We start from the raw sequence: 16,798 nt of genomic DNA, 5'->3' as shown, positions 1-16,798 counted from the left end.
GCTCCCCACCCCTGCCGGCACCCGCCTCGCCCCACGCTAGCGCGGCCACCCCTTCCACGTCCTGGGGCCGGTGCCGGCCCTCTCCACACAAGGCAGCCCCTGCCCTTCTTTCGGCCTTGGCCGTTTGGCTTTGCCCCCCAGGAGGAAGCCCGGACCAGCCCTTATTGCTTCTACACACTGAATTCCTCCATACCCATGATTCCTTCCAAGAAAACCCAAAAAAAAAAAAAAAAAAAAAAAAAGGCCCTGCAATCAATCCCTAGATAGATGGGCACGCCCACCCTCAATTTAGTGCCCACGCCCCCCCACCAGACCACCCTAACCTCTACCCACACTCTCAAATTACTTTGGGTTCTGAACCAGCCTTCCTCCCTGTCCCTCCTTGCTCATACTATGAACAGATTCCCAGCCCTGGGGGCTGCGGTTATCTGATGGGACCACCAAAAAAGTCTTGCAGATTCTCAGTCCAAATAACGTAACTACCCTAAAGAGTAAGCCTGCAAAAACACTCTGAAAATTTCTATGATGCAAAGGGAATGTAAGGGATTACAGTGTCATTGTCATGATCATTGTTTTAAAACATCTGCCACGGAGGCTTTATGCATTAGAGAGAGAGGTTCAGGAAACCAGAGAGGTGCACAGTGCCAAACAGGTTGTGAGTCAGAGCTCCTCTTGGGGGTGGGAGGGCAGGCTTCTCCTGCTTCCTTTCCCAGTCAGTCAGCCAGAGCATCATGAAACATTTATTAACCCCCTTCAATGGGCCTAGCCATGTGCTTGCAGCCATGTCGGTTTCCCCAGGGAGGGGGGAGGGGTGCTGGGGGGGCAGTCTGGGAGCACAAGGAGCCCAGATCCCAGAGCGTGGGGAGCTTCCGGAGACTTTGGTCAACGTGTCTTTTTTCTGAGTTCCAGTGTCTCCACAAGGAACGTGATGCCGTCCCAGCCTCTTTCAGACTCCAGGAAGCTTCCTTGAGCTGCCTAGCATGCCACCCACTCTGAATTTTGGTAAGAATTCAGACAAGGCCCAGGAGAGCACAATCTAGTTAGAATAAAATAGTATCCCACTTGGAAGTGTCCTTAGAATGAACACGTTCCCCTTCTTTTGGTGGCCAAGCCCCCGCCCCCCCCCCCCCCCCCCCCATGCCTGCATGCCTGGCCCAACCCCTGTTGTCAATCCCTGCAAAGATAACCCATTTCCTCTTTGGGTAGCTCTATTCGAAGAGCCTTCTTACTCCACCCCCATACATACACACACCGAAACTTCTGGCTTATTCTCTCCATCTTGGACCTGGGAAGGACAAGGACGACCCACCCACAGATGCCATTCACCCCATAAAATGCTACCATTTCAGGGCATGGGGATACTCCTTGCTTTACACCTGTCTGTCCCTAATAATATAGCTTAGGTTGGTGAGAAGAGACTATTTGATGTATGAGATTTCACTTCCACACACTTAAAAGACAGCTTCTGTTTCAGTAATTGAGGGATACCTGTATGGTATTGCCTAGCCCATTATGAAATAATAGGGTTTCTAATTATCAGTGTGGAATTTAATAATTAAATGTTTCCTAAGACACAATAATCAGATGAAATGGTCTTTCAACTTCATTAGTAATACTAATAACAGGTTTAGAAGTTACTATAATAAAGATTATAGTGAAATTAAACTGTCATTGAAGGGGCAGCTAGGTTAAGATTAAATTTCAGACGGTTTTCATTCACAATATAAGTTTGCTAAAATGAACCATAATGTCTTAATTAAATTAACTTTAAACCGAACTGTTCTAGTTTCAGGGGCATCCTCTTCGTGTATTTATTTCTTAAAAGAGATTTCTCAAGCTTTGACAAAGGGCTAGGTACTGTGCTAAATGATGGCATAAAGGTGCACGTCCCCGGCCCTAAAGAGTGCTCAGCCTGGTTTATGACAAGGCAGAATAGAAAGCAGACTAGAATAGAGGTATTTGCTGTATGGGCCCAGGACAAGAAGGAATTCAATGAGATTGGGGGAAATTGGAAGCAGATTCTTTTTTTTTTTTTTTTTTTTTAATGTTTATTTCAGAGAGAGAGAGAGAGAGAGAGAGCATGAGCATGAGCAGGGGAGGGGCAGAGACAGAGGGAGACACAGAATCTGAAGCAGGCTCCAGGCTCTGAGCTGTCAGCACAGAGCCTGATGCGGGGCTCGAACTGACAAACCGTGAGATCATGACCTGAGCCGAAGTCAGAAATTTAACCAGCTGAACCACCCAGGCACTCCAGAAGCAGATTCTTTTGAGCTGAACCCTGAGGGATGAGTTAGTCTTCAGTAGACAGGAAATGGGGTCAAGGACTCTCCAAGGAGAGGAACCAAAGGGACGCCCTGGTGGGAAGGGGTTCAGTGTGGCTGCAGTACCTGAGGGACAGCACAAAGTGGGCTGAGAGTGAAGAACCAGAACATGAGCCTAAGAAGGCTGCCTTTGACCCTGGGAGCTCCAGGGAACTGGGTGGCCTTGACTGGAATGTCAAATAAAGAGGCTGAGGACAGGTGAAGTTGCTTGGGGACTGGGGCAGAGAAAGAAGAGGCCACAGTGAGAATGGTCACTGAGATCTTCCATCATCACTGGGGGCCTGTGAGGCTGACCCCCACGGACCAGGTTCTGCTCTCTCACATTTGAAAACACATTCTCTAAAAAATCCTCACTGCTGAGAACAATGCTTGGCACAAACTCAGTGCCTGCTCATATTTACTGAATGAATGGCAGGGTCATGGAAGATGGACATCCTCTCTGGAGGCAAAGTCACAAGGGCTGATCCCACTTAGAGCTCCTCACCATCCACCGAGATCCATCCATTCTAGAGCTGGTAGAACATTCCCTCTAATCCCTGGACAAATTCTGTCTTGCTTTCTCCCCTCATTCACCCAAAAGACTTCTGCTTCCAAACCTTTGCTTCTCTGTATACCTCGGGTGACTTCCTCTCCATCGCCGGTTACCAAAGACTGCATGTTCTGATGCTCATGATGTCTGGAGGGCGGTGGTGGCACTGTTGTGTCCATGCTTCTTTATTCTGAATTCCTCTGAAACTAACAACCTGAGCCACTTCTGATTCATCACATACACAAGTGTCTTGAGGACAAGGACCTTTTCCGAGACACGGATAAAACCTCCACTTGATTTGAAATCAAAGGTGAGCATAAGTCCCGATCCTGCCACTCACTGGCTGTATGAACTTAAGTTACTGAAGCCTTTGGAGTTTTGGTTTTCTCTTCTATAAAATGGAAGTAATAAAACCTACCTCAGAAGGTTGATGTAAAGGCTAATGTAAACTGCTTTGTAGCAGTGAAGGAAAGAACAATTGTGTGTGTGTGTGTGTGCACGCGCACGTGTGTGTGTATGTTGCTTCCTTGTCCCTTGAATAATGCTGGGCATACAGTAAATGTTCACTGCAGATGAGCTGGTTATTGGGTTGATTCATAGATGAGGATGGGAAGCAGAGGCTGAATGATCCCGTGTTCTGAAGTGCTACAGTGCTCTCTGCTTGCGGGAAGACTCTTTCTCTTCGGGAAAGGACTCTTTCTCTTTGCCCTCCTCGTTTACTTTTCTCCAGCAGGAATTACACGGCACTTGCTTTCCCTCTGGCGTTACTATAATGGCTTCCAAAGGTGGTGGATGTTCTTGCCAATTACAGACCGGGGTTCCTTTATGTAACTAGGGGTTTCTACGGAAACATGGCCCAGGCTTCAGAGGGAGCATAATAGATCTGATTATGAATATTGAGCCAATTTTCACAGCTGACATACCGCACACTTCCTTGTTGCAAAAAAATCACAGTCCAAACTATGTAGAGAAACTTGGTAAAGGCTGAAAATTCTGCATGTGGATGAATTGGAGCTTGTGACTTAAAATATCTGACTTTAATCACTTTTTAAATCACTGAGCGTGTCAGGCTCTTTCAGATCTCCCTTCCTTTGCACGTGGTTCCGATCTGCCTTGAACGACCTTCCATCCTGGTCCATTCATTGCGTTTTTTACTTAGTTGTTTTGTTTGTTTGTTTGTTTTTTGTTTTTAATCCCAGCTCATAAGCAACCCCTCTATAATGCCTCCTGCGGCTCTCCTGGGTGGAGTCCATTGTTCCTTCCTGCGTGTGCCCACAGTGTGGCATTCACACCTTTACCGTAGCATTCACCAGGCTGTGTCTTACATGTGTTTCTGTTTAAAACACCTTATTTAATGTGTACCTTATGTGGTTTCATTCATTACCATTGAACTCACAGCCAATAACACTGTAACGCACGCTTGAACGGAGCTTGTCTAACATGTGTTTTCTCGTAAGACACACCACAGCCTTTGCACACTTTGCAGCACAGACAGCACTTCAGCACGAGGCTTGGGGGCCATCTGAAACAGTGAAATCTCCAACATAAAGCACACAAACATGAAAAACATGGCACCAAGTAGACCATGGAAAGGGCACTTGTTTACAGCTGAAACTAGAAGACAGAATTTCGCCTCAGTCAACCTCAGCTAGAAACGTGTGTTGGCGACTTGGGTTTCTCAGTGCTTGGTGCACATTGGAAAATGACACATTGGAAAAGCACCAAGAGTATTGATTTTGAGGTTACAAATCCACTTCAGTGAGTGGGCAAATTCACAAACACAAAATCTGCAAATAATGAGCATAGACTCTATGTGCCTCCTGCCTAGACTGAACTCCTTGCAGCCAGTATCTGACTTTTATCTCCCTGTGTACCTTTCCAGCACCTTGAAGATACAAACCTGGCACTCCATTAACGCATCTGATGAGTGAGCCATTCAATCCTGTCTTGCATTTCTTTAGCACTTTTCCCAACAATTTATAAATTTACATTAATAAAGCAGCAAAATGTCTCTGGGCTTTCTCCCATGTTTGGTTCCTTGTGGCTATTCAAGAAGAGCCCTACCTTTGAGAGCAAGGAGCCTTATATATGGAAGATCCTTCTCATGTGAAAAATCTTCCAAGGTGGGTAAAAACATGATAAACGGCAACATCCACTCATATTCCCCTCCCCAAAGAGAAGAAGGAGCAATGAATTCCTAGGATCTGGAAAACCAGAGTCACATGATGGCCAACAACGGAGAAAGATTACAAAGCCCAGGAACTGAAAGGGAACACTGGCAGTAAAATATGGAGTGGTGAGAAGAAAGGAAAGTAGATGACTGGAAGCAGGAAAGTCATGGGAACCATGCAGGAGTTTTGCAGAGAGGTCAAGATTTCAGTCTGGGCAAAAAAAATAAAAAAATAAAAAAGAAAAAAAGAAAAGATTTCAGTCTGGGCTCCCCTCCCCCGCTTAGAGCAGCGTGACTCTGGGCAGGTTTCTCAACTTCTTGCTTCCTTGGTAATCACATACATATGAAGCAGGGGGATAGGACTTATATAACCACACAAGGTTGTTTATGCAGCTGACATTTATCGATGCCACTGTGCACCAGACAGAAATGTGAACGAGGTAACAAATATGCAGATAATTGATTAGTACCCAACACAGTGCTTGATGTAACTTAGCTACCAAATTTAAATTTTTTTAATGTTTATTTTATTTTATTTTTTTTGAGACAGACAGACAGACAGACAGACAGAGAGCAAGCAGGGGAGGGCAGAGAGAGAGGGAGACACGCAACTGGAAGCAGGCTCCAGGCTCTGAGCTGCCAGCACAGAGCCTGACGCCGGGCTCGAGCTCACAGACCACAAGATCATGACCTGAGCTGACGTCGGCCGCGTACCCGACTGAGCCACCCAGGCGCCCCACTCAGCTACCAAATTTAAAAAGTGATTTTTATTAGTTCCACCACTAAGGTATTTCTGCTTCCATTCTCTCTCTCTTCTCTCTCCTTCTTTCTCTAATTTGCAAGGTTTCAATGTCAGACGTCTAGTCTCTTCTGAGTCCAACCCGTCTCACAGTTTTTCGTAGTCAGTTGATCTCAATATTCGGCTAGCCAGGTAAATCCAGAAATTGCTGATTGCATCAATTTTTGGCAGCTTTGACAAAAGTGAGTCAGACCCTCTAGGGGACTCTGCCTCACCACCCACAAAGCTCACACCAACTCCAAAATCACCATCAACAAAGTAATGACACATACATGGGGACCTTTGAGTGAAGGCTGAGAGCATTTTATAGGCATTGCCTAGTCATTTATGCAGCATCGCAAACAGGTAAGTGGGGTTCACTTCTGACTATACCCATTTTATAACCAGGGAAACTAAGGCTTGATGTAACTCATTCAAGTTGTCAGTTGAGTCCTAGCCACAAACTAAGAAAATAAAACACGGGTGTCATGGTTCGAAATTTAGAACCGAGCATTGAATTCCTTGGATAACCAGATCGTCTTCCTTTTCCTTACAAATAGTTTCTTGGCTTTTCAGGAAGCTTATCAACGAGCAAGCAGACAGGTTAATTTGGACATAAGCCTGGATTCTCTCTCTCGGTCTCAGAAATTGTGTCCAATTTGGGGAGCTGAAAACAGAACCGGGTACTAAGATGATGTTAAAATTCTCACCAAACAGAATAGTTTACAGCACTGAACTGCTTTGATAGCCCTGCTAATAATGTACGAATGTTTCATGTTTATATGCACGTGAGTACTATATGTGACATTCCCATAAATAGCCGTGGTAATGATTTTCACTCCATTGTATTTGTTTTTTGACTCCTTAATCACTTGAAAAGTGCCTTAAAGTAGTGACACTTGATATGTTTAGAACTCATAATTTTTTTTTTTATTCTCCCTTGAGCCACTGCTCAGCTCAACCCCTTATCAGCTCTGGCTTGAGTTACTTGGACAACTTTCTGTTTGGTCCTGTGCCTTCATATTCAGTCCACCCCGTCCGCTGTCCATCTGAAGCTCCAGCATCCTCTCTGGGAGACGTACGTGATGGTGGCAGCCCCAGGACACGGTCATACATCTTGGCAGAACTCACATGGCTGTTTATAGTCTCCCTTTAGCTTGTTCTTCATGATGCATTTCTTTCCACTCTTTAACTCAGAATATTAGATCACTCTTCTCTCCATGCCTGTTATTTCCTCTCCTTGGAATGCCCCTTGTCTGTTGTCAAATAGACAATCTCCAAGTTATCCTTGCAGGTGAGAGAACAATACCTTTTAATAAAATCTTTTCTGAATCTTGACCTTCAGCCTGCCCAGCCCACTGACTTACACGCACCTTATCTCATGGTATTTTATTTCTGTGCATCACTTCTTTGGCTCCTGAAATTTAGAAAATGTATGCATATGTACATGTACATACATATATGTATATATCTCATATGTATGCATGCATATACATATATGCATATAAACATGTAAAAATATAAATATACCCCACTGGCATACATATATACATATTTTATACATATATATATATATAAATACATATGTATAACATCTGTGTTCTCAGTGCCTGACATCTAATGTCCACTTGATAAATATCCATCTGGTTGATCTGAGTTCAACTGAATCCCTCAAGATCCAGAGATTAGAAAACCTGTCCTTTCAAGTTAGCTCTGGAAAAGTAAAGTATAACCAAGCTTGAAAGAGCAACATCGGATCTTTTTAACAGAAGAATGCTTTTTTAAAGTGCTTTTTTTTTGAAAAATAAAACAAAAATTCTACAATGTGCTTTTCTAGCTGTGTGATCTTAAAATAAAATCCACATTAGTGATTATTAACCAAATCCAACAAATAGTTCTCGGCTTCTGATGTTGAAACGCTTCCTCTCCTCATATGCCAACACCTCTACATTTTCTTTGTTTTAATTATACTAAGCGTCTTTTTGTTCTTGCTGGGACATTTGCCTGGGAGGCTGGGGCAAGCTATAAATAATAATCATCATCATTATAAGAAATACTATTTACAGAGTCTATTCTTGGAGCTGAAGAATAATCCATGAGCATGCCCAGCACAGCCTTGGAAGGGCTGCAGTGGTTTCTTGGGGACAGTCTTGGGCTCTTGAATATTTCACCCATCTCATTAGCATCACTCATGTGGCGTGATTGCTCAGATGGCAGCTCCTTCATCCAATAAACTCCATCAAACTGCTTCCCATCTGTTAATGGGGAGGAAATGGGAGATTTCAGAAAAAAGATGATTTTTATGTTGTTGTCCATAAATGCAATTGGTTTTCTGATTTCCACATTTCCTGTATACCCAAGGCTTTCATGAATCTATTTAATATGGGGCTTTTTTTAGAAATAAAAAGAACATTATCTTTTATTACACACATTTAGGCATTTCAAGGTCTTAAAAGAATCTCAGAGCAGAAGGGGCTTTAGAAATAATCTAATTCAATTTGTTCATTTGACAGATAGAAAAACTGAGGTCCAGAACGAGAAGGTGATTTCCCAAGGTCATATGGTAAGTAAATGGAAGAGCTGGGATTGAAAACATGGTGTGGTGGTTCCAGGCTAGTGTTTTTTTCTCTCCCTGATGCTGAACAAATCTTCACCACCACCCCCTTCTGATTTGAGCCCTAAAGATTTCAGCTTGTTGCATATTTAGGATACTAATCTTCTGCACATAAATTCTCAAGTTACCCCCACAATTTCTTATAAATCCCCAAACTATTTTACTGGACAGTATTGCGTCTTGTCCCTGAGAGGGATGAGCCTAGGTAGTGAAAGTCCCAGGCCAGTTCTGGAGACAAGAACTGGAAACAGCCATTCTAAACAGGCATCGTGATCTTGGGGGGTGGGGGGTAGAACTTGTCCTTAATCCTGGGTTCTAGGAACAAATCTGCTTGATTTGTTCTATGATTTACGGCAGGTCAGTAAACTTACCTTGTTTCAATGCTTTTATTTGTTCACCGTGGATAATAAATACCTGCCCTACCTTCCCTAGAGAAGTGTCGGGAGTATCAAATAAAATGACAGATGTGAAAAGCCAAACAAAAAGAAAATCATTATTTCATGTAGCAGCAGAAACACAGCAGCCTATTTTGCTTTTGTTTATTGCCAAAATGGCAGGCATGGTAGTGTGATGCTAATTTCCTGCAGGTGATCAGGTTTTCCTTGGCCCTTACTTTTCTCCTACCAGACATCACTGGAGTTTGGGACACATTTCAGATTTTAGCATATTTAAGAATTTACTTAGTATTTACTGTATGCCAGACACTCTGATAGGTGCTAGGGACATAAGGAAGGATGCTCTCGTGAATTCACTGCCCAGGTGGGAAATAGACAGGAAAATATATTAGAAATCAGAATATGAGAAGCATTTTAAGGAATTTTGGGACAGGAATTCGACCTAGTTGTGAAAAGTGTTTCCAGGAAAAGTTGTGACAGGCTGAAAAGGACTGGTGTAGGGGGAGAAAAAGGAAAAGTTAGAAATAACAACAGATGAACTGCAATGTTGATTTACCTGGAACATTATGAATTCTTTGGTTAAACAGATATGACTGAAGAGAGAATAGATTTAGACAGTGTTTATTACAGAGGGACTTTCTGATACCCTCAGAAGCTAACATTAGTTGAAAGTGAGTGGGAATCTTCAGTAGCTCAAGTTTAATTTCAGCATGCATCCATTTCCTATCTTTTTTCCTATCTTTCCTATATTTGCTGGGGAATATGCATACAAAGGGTAACATAACAAATAACCATGTTCCCATCACCTAGACTAACATCTTGTAATTTGTGCTTCATTTTTTTTCTATTAAATAATAGGATATGAATGTTTCATAATAGGACATTAATGATTAACAATGGGAGGTTCATGATTAATGATTAAATGTTCCTGTAGGTAATAGAAACTTCTAATGCTAAATCAATTCTGGTTCTGCTCTCCTTCTGGTTGCTCGGGAGACTACACTTTCCTGTCTTCTTTGCAGGATCTTGTCACTAGTTCTGGCCAATGGTTTGTGGGCAGGTGTAAGTAAGTCCCTTCTGGGTTGGGACAGCCAACTGCCAATGTGAGACAACAAAAACTTTTATCCCTCCTGTTGCAAAATGCAATGTTTATCATCCTAGGGCTTGGAGAAAGGATCACATTTAGAAGCTACCCCACCTCTACCACAAATGCATGATGAGCATTTAGCGTAAGACATAAGTACATCCTATCGTTTAAGCCACTGAGACTGAGATTTTGGAGTTGTTTGTAACGACAGCATAACCTTATCTAACCCAACTGACACATCTTCCAGCCCCAATCCCAATCTTTACCCAGAGACAACCACTATTATGAAGTCATTGGGAATATTTCCATTTATATTTTCTAAAAGTTTCCTAAATAAATTATGTACACTTAATATATGCTATTATAGTGTATGGCCTTAAAGTCTTCATAAAGGCCATCATATGGTATTCTGGTTCTCACCTTTTTTTTTTTTTTTTTTTTTTTTTTTTTTTTTTTTTTAGAGAAAGAGATTGAGAGTGCAGGCAGGGAAGGGGCAGAAGGAGAGGGAGGGAGAGAATCCCAAGCAAGTTCCCTGCTCATCACAGAGCCTCGACCCCATGACCATGAGATCATGACCTGAGCCAAAATCAAGAGGCAGACACTCAGCCAACTGAGCCACCCAGCTGCCTCTGGTTCTCACCTTTCTTTATTTAACAGTATGGATTTTTAGGACTATCCATCATGATAAGTATATAATTATGTAGATTATGTACATGTTTAGTTTTATCAGATACTGACAAAGTCCTCTTCAAAATGATTTTACTATTTTAATACTCATAGTATCTATATATGTGTGCTTATCTCTCTGTGTATATTTCCCAACATTTCTATTGTCAGTTTCTATCTTTTTTATTTGTGAAATGTAATTTTATTGGTTTCATTGACATTGTCTTGTTTAGTAATGAGATTGAGCATTTTTTCATATATTTATTGACTTTTCAGATTTTCTCTTCTGTAAAATATCTGTTCATATCCTTTGCAATTCTGTTGTGCCATTTATAATGTTTGTCTATTATTTTATTATTTACTTGTAAGAGTTAAAAATTATATTCTCAATACATAATACCCTGTTGTGATTAATCTATTCTTATGGTGCATCTTGGTAGCTGGTAGATAATGTGTCTACTTTTTCCCTGATTCTTAAAGAAATTTTTTGGCTGCCTTTGTATTTTCTCTTTGATATGGACTTTAGAATATATACCTTGATTAATTTTTTAATTAATTTTAAGTATTTGTCTTATTTTTTTTAACTTGGATAAGGGTTGGAAACTATAGCATATGGATTAAATCTGGTCCACCCCAAGTTTTTGTAGACAAAGTATTATTGACATACAATCACATTCATTTGTTTATGTATTCTCTATAGCTGTTTTTATGCTTCAATGGCTGAGTTGAGTAGTTTCAACAGAGACCATATGGCCCAAAATGTCCAAAGTATTTATTATCTGGTCCTTTACAGATAAAAGCTGTCAACCCTTGATAGGGATATTCTATCAGTTACAGACAAGGGTAGCTATGACTAGGTCTTTCAAATCTTTATTTATTAATTTATTTTTCTTATCTTATTGCATGGGCTAAGAATTTAGTGCAAGGTTAAATAATGCTGCATAAATAGGTCAACCTTGTCTCATTTCTGAGTTTATTGAGAATACTTTCAGAATTTTAAAATTAATTATAATAATTCAATAAGTTATTGGTAGCTGTTTTTATAAAATTAGGAATATTTTCTTCTAGTTATAATTCGACAAGGGTCTTTATCATAGATGATGCTAAATTCTATCTAATTATTTTTCTACAGCTCATATAGGTTTTCTTTTTAATGTATTTAATGTGATAAAATGTTATTGGTGGATCTTCTGTTGTGAAACTATTTTTGAAATTTTATGAGAAATTCTACTTAAACTTCTGAGTTGAAACAATTGTATTTTATTTGGATTTTTGCATTTGTGTTCACAAATGAAATTGGTAAAGTGTTTATTTATTTTTTACTTCCCTTGTTTGTTTGGGTATCAAATTTACAATAGCCTTAGAAAATCATTCAGGTAGCTCTCTTTGTTCTCAGAAATAGTCGGGTGTGTGTGTGAGTATGTGTGTGTTTAAAATAAACAATAATTATCTGTTTTTTGAAACCATAACTCATTTGTGAAAATTTTAAAATGTGATGTTCCCTGAAGAAGGTGCACATTTTAATTCCCTATTCGGTTTTCTGAATGAGATTGTTTTGTTCAGGATTTCTATTTTCCTTGAGTCAATTTGGTAATACATATTTCTCAAGAAAATGTCTATATCTAAATTTCAAATTTACTAACATAAAGTTTTGCAACACACTGTTATGCATTTTTAATATTTTTACTGTTTTAGTAATTATAGAACTCAGCATAGGAACCTTTTATTTTTAATATAATTGACATTATTCATTTTCTCTCATTTAAAAAATCATGCTAGGGGTTTGTATATTTTGTTAGACTGTTAGTATGTAAACTTTTGGTTTTTAGTGATTATTATGAATGAATTTTTGTATTTTTTTTGTTTATTTTATCTCAGATATTAAGAATTGAGTTAATCATATCATACTTTATAATTCCTATATTCCATTTTAACTCTCATCTTTATGACCTCTTATTTTTGACTTTTTGAGGTGTATCATGTTTTTGCTTTTTTTAATTTCTTAAATAGAAGACTGAACTCACTTTTATTCTATACCTTTTCATTTGTGAGTAAATGAATTTAACACCACAAATTATCATCTAATTGCTACTTTAGCTATCTCCCAGAAATTGTGATACATGAGTAACCTAAATGTTATACTGTGCAAAGCTTTTTTTGTTATTAAGCACTATATATAACTTCTATTTGGCCTTCTTTTACAGTTGTTAGGAGTATATTTTTTAGGTTTAAAAATTTTCAGTTTAGGAAATTTCTATCAACATATCTTCAAGCTCACTGATTCTTTCCTCAGACCTGTACAATCTACTGGTGAACCATGGAAGACATTCTTTGTTTCTGTTGCAATGTTTTTGATTTCTAGCATTTCCTTTTGATTCTTTCTCAGGGTTTCCAAGGTGTTCTTACATGCTGTCCACTTTTTACATTATAACCTTTAGCATATTAATAACAGTTACTTTCAATTCCAGGTCTGATAATTCCAAAATCTATACCATATGTGAGTTTGGCTTTGATGTTTTGCCTTGTCTCTTCATACAGTGATTTTAGAATTATTTTTCCTCCTTCTTTTCCTTTCCTCCTTCCTTGCCTTTCCTTCCTTCTCCCCTCCTCCTCTTTGTTGTTGTTGTTCTTCTTAATTTTTTTAAATGTTTATTTATTTTTGAAACAGAGAGAGACAGCGTGAGTGGGGGATGGGTAGAGAGAGAGAGAGGGAGACACAGAATCTGAAGCAGGCTCCAGGCTCCAAGATGTCAGCACAGAGCCCTTATCACGGAGCCAGATGTGGGGCTCAAACTCACGGACTGTAAGATCATGACCTGAGCCAAAGTTGGATGCTTAACCAACTGAGCCAGCCAGGGGCCCCTATTCTTCTTCTCCTTCTCCTCCTCTTCCTCCCACCTCCTTCTCTTCCCATCTCCTCCTCCTTCCCCTTCTCCTCTTCCTCCCCTTCCTCCTCCACCTTCTTCTTCTTCTTCTTCTTCTTCTTCTTCTTCTTCTTCTTCTTCTTCTTCTTCATATTTTGCCTTTTAACATCTTTGTAATTTGTTATTGAAAGCCTACAGGATATATCTATCAGGTAAAAGAAACTGAGGTGTGAGGTTTTGTATTTATCTGGCTAGCAGTTAAGCTGTGTTATTGTTTCCTGTAGTTTTGGTGCCAGAGGCTGAAATGTCCTCTAGTGTCCTTGTTTTGTCTCTCCTGTTATCTTTGTGGTTCCCTTTTTAAATGGGGTTAAGGTTTACATTTCTTCTGGTTTTAATTACCTCTTGTTAAAGAAGAGCTTGGTTGATGTTGTACTAAGATGTTGGGAAAGGAGAATTGTACAGTCCTATGATTAAGTCTTACTCCTATAAGTCAAGGGGCCCTCTTAAGGCTAGGACCCAGAAATTTTTAATCTCTCAAACTAGCCCTCACTTCATTTCCAGGTATTAGTCAATTCAACTTTAAGTGTTCTTACCAGGATCTACCCACGGTTGCAGCTTCTGCTTCTGTGAGCTCAGTTCTCTGATATACAAAAGTTTGTTGAATTTCAGTTCAGTTTTTCAGCTTTTTCTTGTTGTGAGCATGGGAGCGAAAATTTCCAAGTTCTTTATATATATATTTTTTTCATTTCTTCTTATTTATTTATTTTTGTTTTAGAAAGAGAGAGAGATAGTATGCATGAGTGGGCAAGAGGGGCAGAGGGAGAGAGAGAATCTCAAGCAGGCTCCATGCTCAATGCAGAGCCTGACAGGGGGCCTGATTCCACAACCCTAGGATCATGATCTGAGCCAAAATCAAGAGTTGGACACTCAACTGACTGAGCCACCCATTTTTTTCCAAGTTCTTGGCATGTTGAAATGAAAGTCTCCACATCTGAATTTAAAAAAAAAAGTTCTTGTTTAGTTTTACTTACATTTCAGTCACTTGTGTCCTAATACATATTTAGTTTTTAGAAATGGTTCTTGTGTTCTTGAAAAGATGGCATAGTCTCCATGTTTGGAGTGTCATAGGTTTCAGTTTGTTTTTAGTTGACTTATGTTTCGAGGATTTATTATTCTTATATTATCCATTTCTTACGTTGTGATTTCTATTTTGGTCTTCTATTTCTGCAAACATTTAAAAATACTTATTTTACAGTCTCTTAAATATGATTCTATTATCCCTAGGATTATTTGTTTTTCCTCTTGCTTCGTCTTCCTGATCATTCATTTTCTCATAGGCTTTATAATTTTGGCTATGATCTCGTTGGCAGTGAAGATATTTTCCATGAAAAACACATGTAACATGCTTTAGGTGACCGTTTCTTATTTGCATCTGCTGGGGCTTTATGGATTTAACCATACTGGACTCATGTTTATGTTCATTTATTTGGGGTCCTGAACTATTCAGGTGGCTTAAATTTGGATCTCTCATCGTGTCCTGATTACCTGCAGGTGTGTCTATTTTTGTCCATGGGTCTAGGTGAATAGGAAACTCCATTATAGCTTTCTTGCATTAGGTGGGCAGTGATTTTCCTACCAATCGTGATGCTAGGGGCTGCAGAATAAATTCAGACCACTCAGTTCCAGCTGCCCACCCACATGAGGCTGCTGGCTAAATTTCTTTTTCTGTGTGGGCATAATCCTTAGTCCCAGCTGTTAAGGCTTATAACAGGTTCCAATTCTCCTGTAACGCTTTTCAGTTTTAACTCTCACTTCCCATTTTTGAGATTCCCTCTCATTTTTTTTTTTTCAATTTGGGGTTTTCTCTTCTTGGTCTCAAGTTAGGCTATGAATTGATGATTGTTAGCTGATTTGTTTTTCTGTTTTTAAGCCAGCAATTCTATCCTGTGTTGAGTAAGACAAGTCAGCTCTTACTTTTCAGAGTACAGGGGACACATATATTCTGAAAGGAAGAAAGACTCCCCTGTGGGCTGGCACACACTCGGTAGGTACAAAGGAAACACCGGGCTGAAGCTGGCTTATTCTTGACCTCAAATCAAACCACCTCTTTGGCAAAGAGGCAGCCCTGCCCATTACACAACTAACCCCTTCCACCACACCTTCCTTTGGCTTCTGAAGTCCCTGAAGACTGTGCCTGACTCTCCAGGACCTGCAGAGCTAATGTCTGCTCTGAGTGGTGCCCAGCTGGATCCCCGGGAGACACCTCCACCTCTAGTGTGTACTTAGGCCCCACGTGAAGTCCTCTGTCCATCCCTACAGGAAAACAGGACACCGGCACCTGAGCTACAGCTGCGGTTGTTGTCACAGACATTCATGCCTTTAGAACAGATGTCCCCTTTTTCTCAGTCTGGGTCAATCCCTAGGCTAAGTGACTTTAGCTAGACCATGTAATTGCGTTTAAAGATACCCAAAGATGTAAAAAAGACCATTTTGTCTGTCTCAAAATTCATAAACTTGAAAAAAAAAAACTTACCACTGTTGTTTGATGACTTCAGGCTGTTAAGGCAATGTGTCCCTTAGTCCACATTTAAAAATTTTAGTTACAGAAAATTATCCACACCCTGAGGTTACGATGTAATGAAAATAATGCTACGTGAGTTCATTAGTCTCTAATGTGATTTTTCTCCTCATTTCATTTCCCAATAAGGAAAGCTTTTCCAAACGATGGATTTCAGAGGCTGAGGAGAAAGAATTATGATTGGTTTCTTCATGGTTATTATCAACCATAAGAGAAAAATTCAGCCAGTTTGCAATTTTCAAAGAAGTGGAGAGATTGCTTTGTTAATATCTATTCAGTTCATTTTCTATTTCGGGAATTGACAATTCGAGTGTGGTTGCAGAGAAATGAGTGGTGAGAGCTTCAGCTGCACTCCAGTGGTAGTGTTCCAACTGCAGAACCTCTTCGAAGGTGCTTATAGTGAAGGTGGGAAGGTAAGAACTCTAGCCCTGTGACCTAGAATTGCACGCTTAGCCTAAACGAAGGCTTTTGGTAAAAATCACTATTGTCATCGAAAAAGTATTTCTTAAGTGACCTTCTGTGCTTTGTTCTTTATAAAGGCTGGAAATATACCAAGGTTCAACGGGAGATGGTGTAGGCACTTGCAGACATTATTAAAGGGGTGACTATCTTACACAGAGGGGTACAAATACCTGAATAGGTAAGGCTATTACATAAAGAACTGGCGTATTGAAACTCTCTATAGGCCAAGGGGATGTGTTGGGAAAATGCACTGGAATGGAAGAGGGGAGGCCTGGATGTTAGTCTGGGCTTTGATAGCATTTGGCTGAGGGAAGCTGGGAATCACCCAACAACG

This window comes from Panthera pardus, unplaced genomic scaffold (genome assembly GCF_024362965.1).
Source record: "Panthera pardus isolate Hobbes unplaced genomic scaffold, ASM2436296v1 HiC_scaffold_26, whole genome shotgun sequence".
Lineage (NCBI taxonomy): Eukaryota > Metazoa > Chordata > Mammalia > Carnivora > Felidae > Panthera > Panthera pardus.
This window is presented reverse-complemented; position numbering follows the sequence as displayed.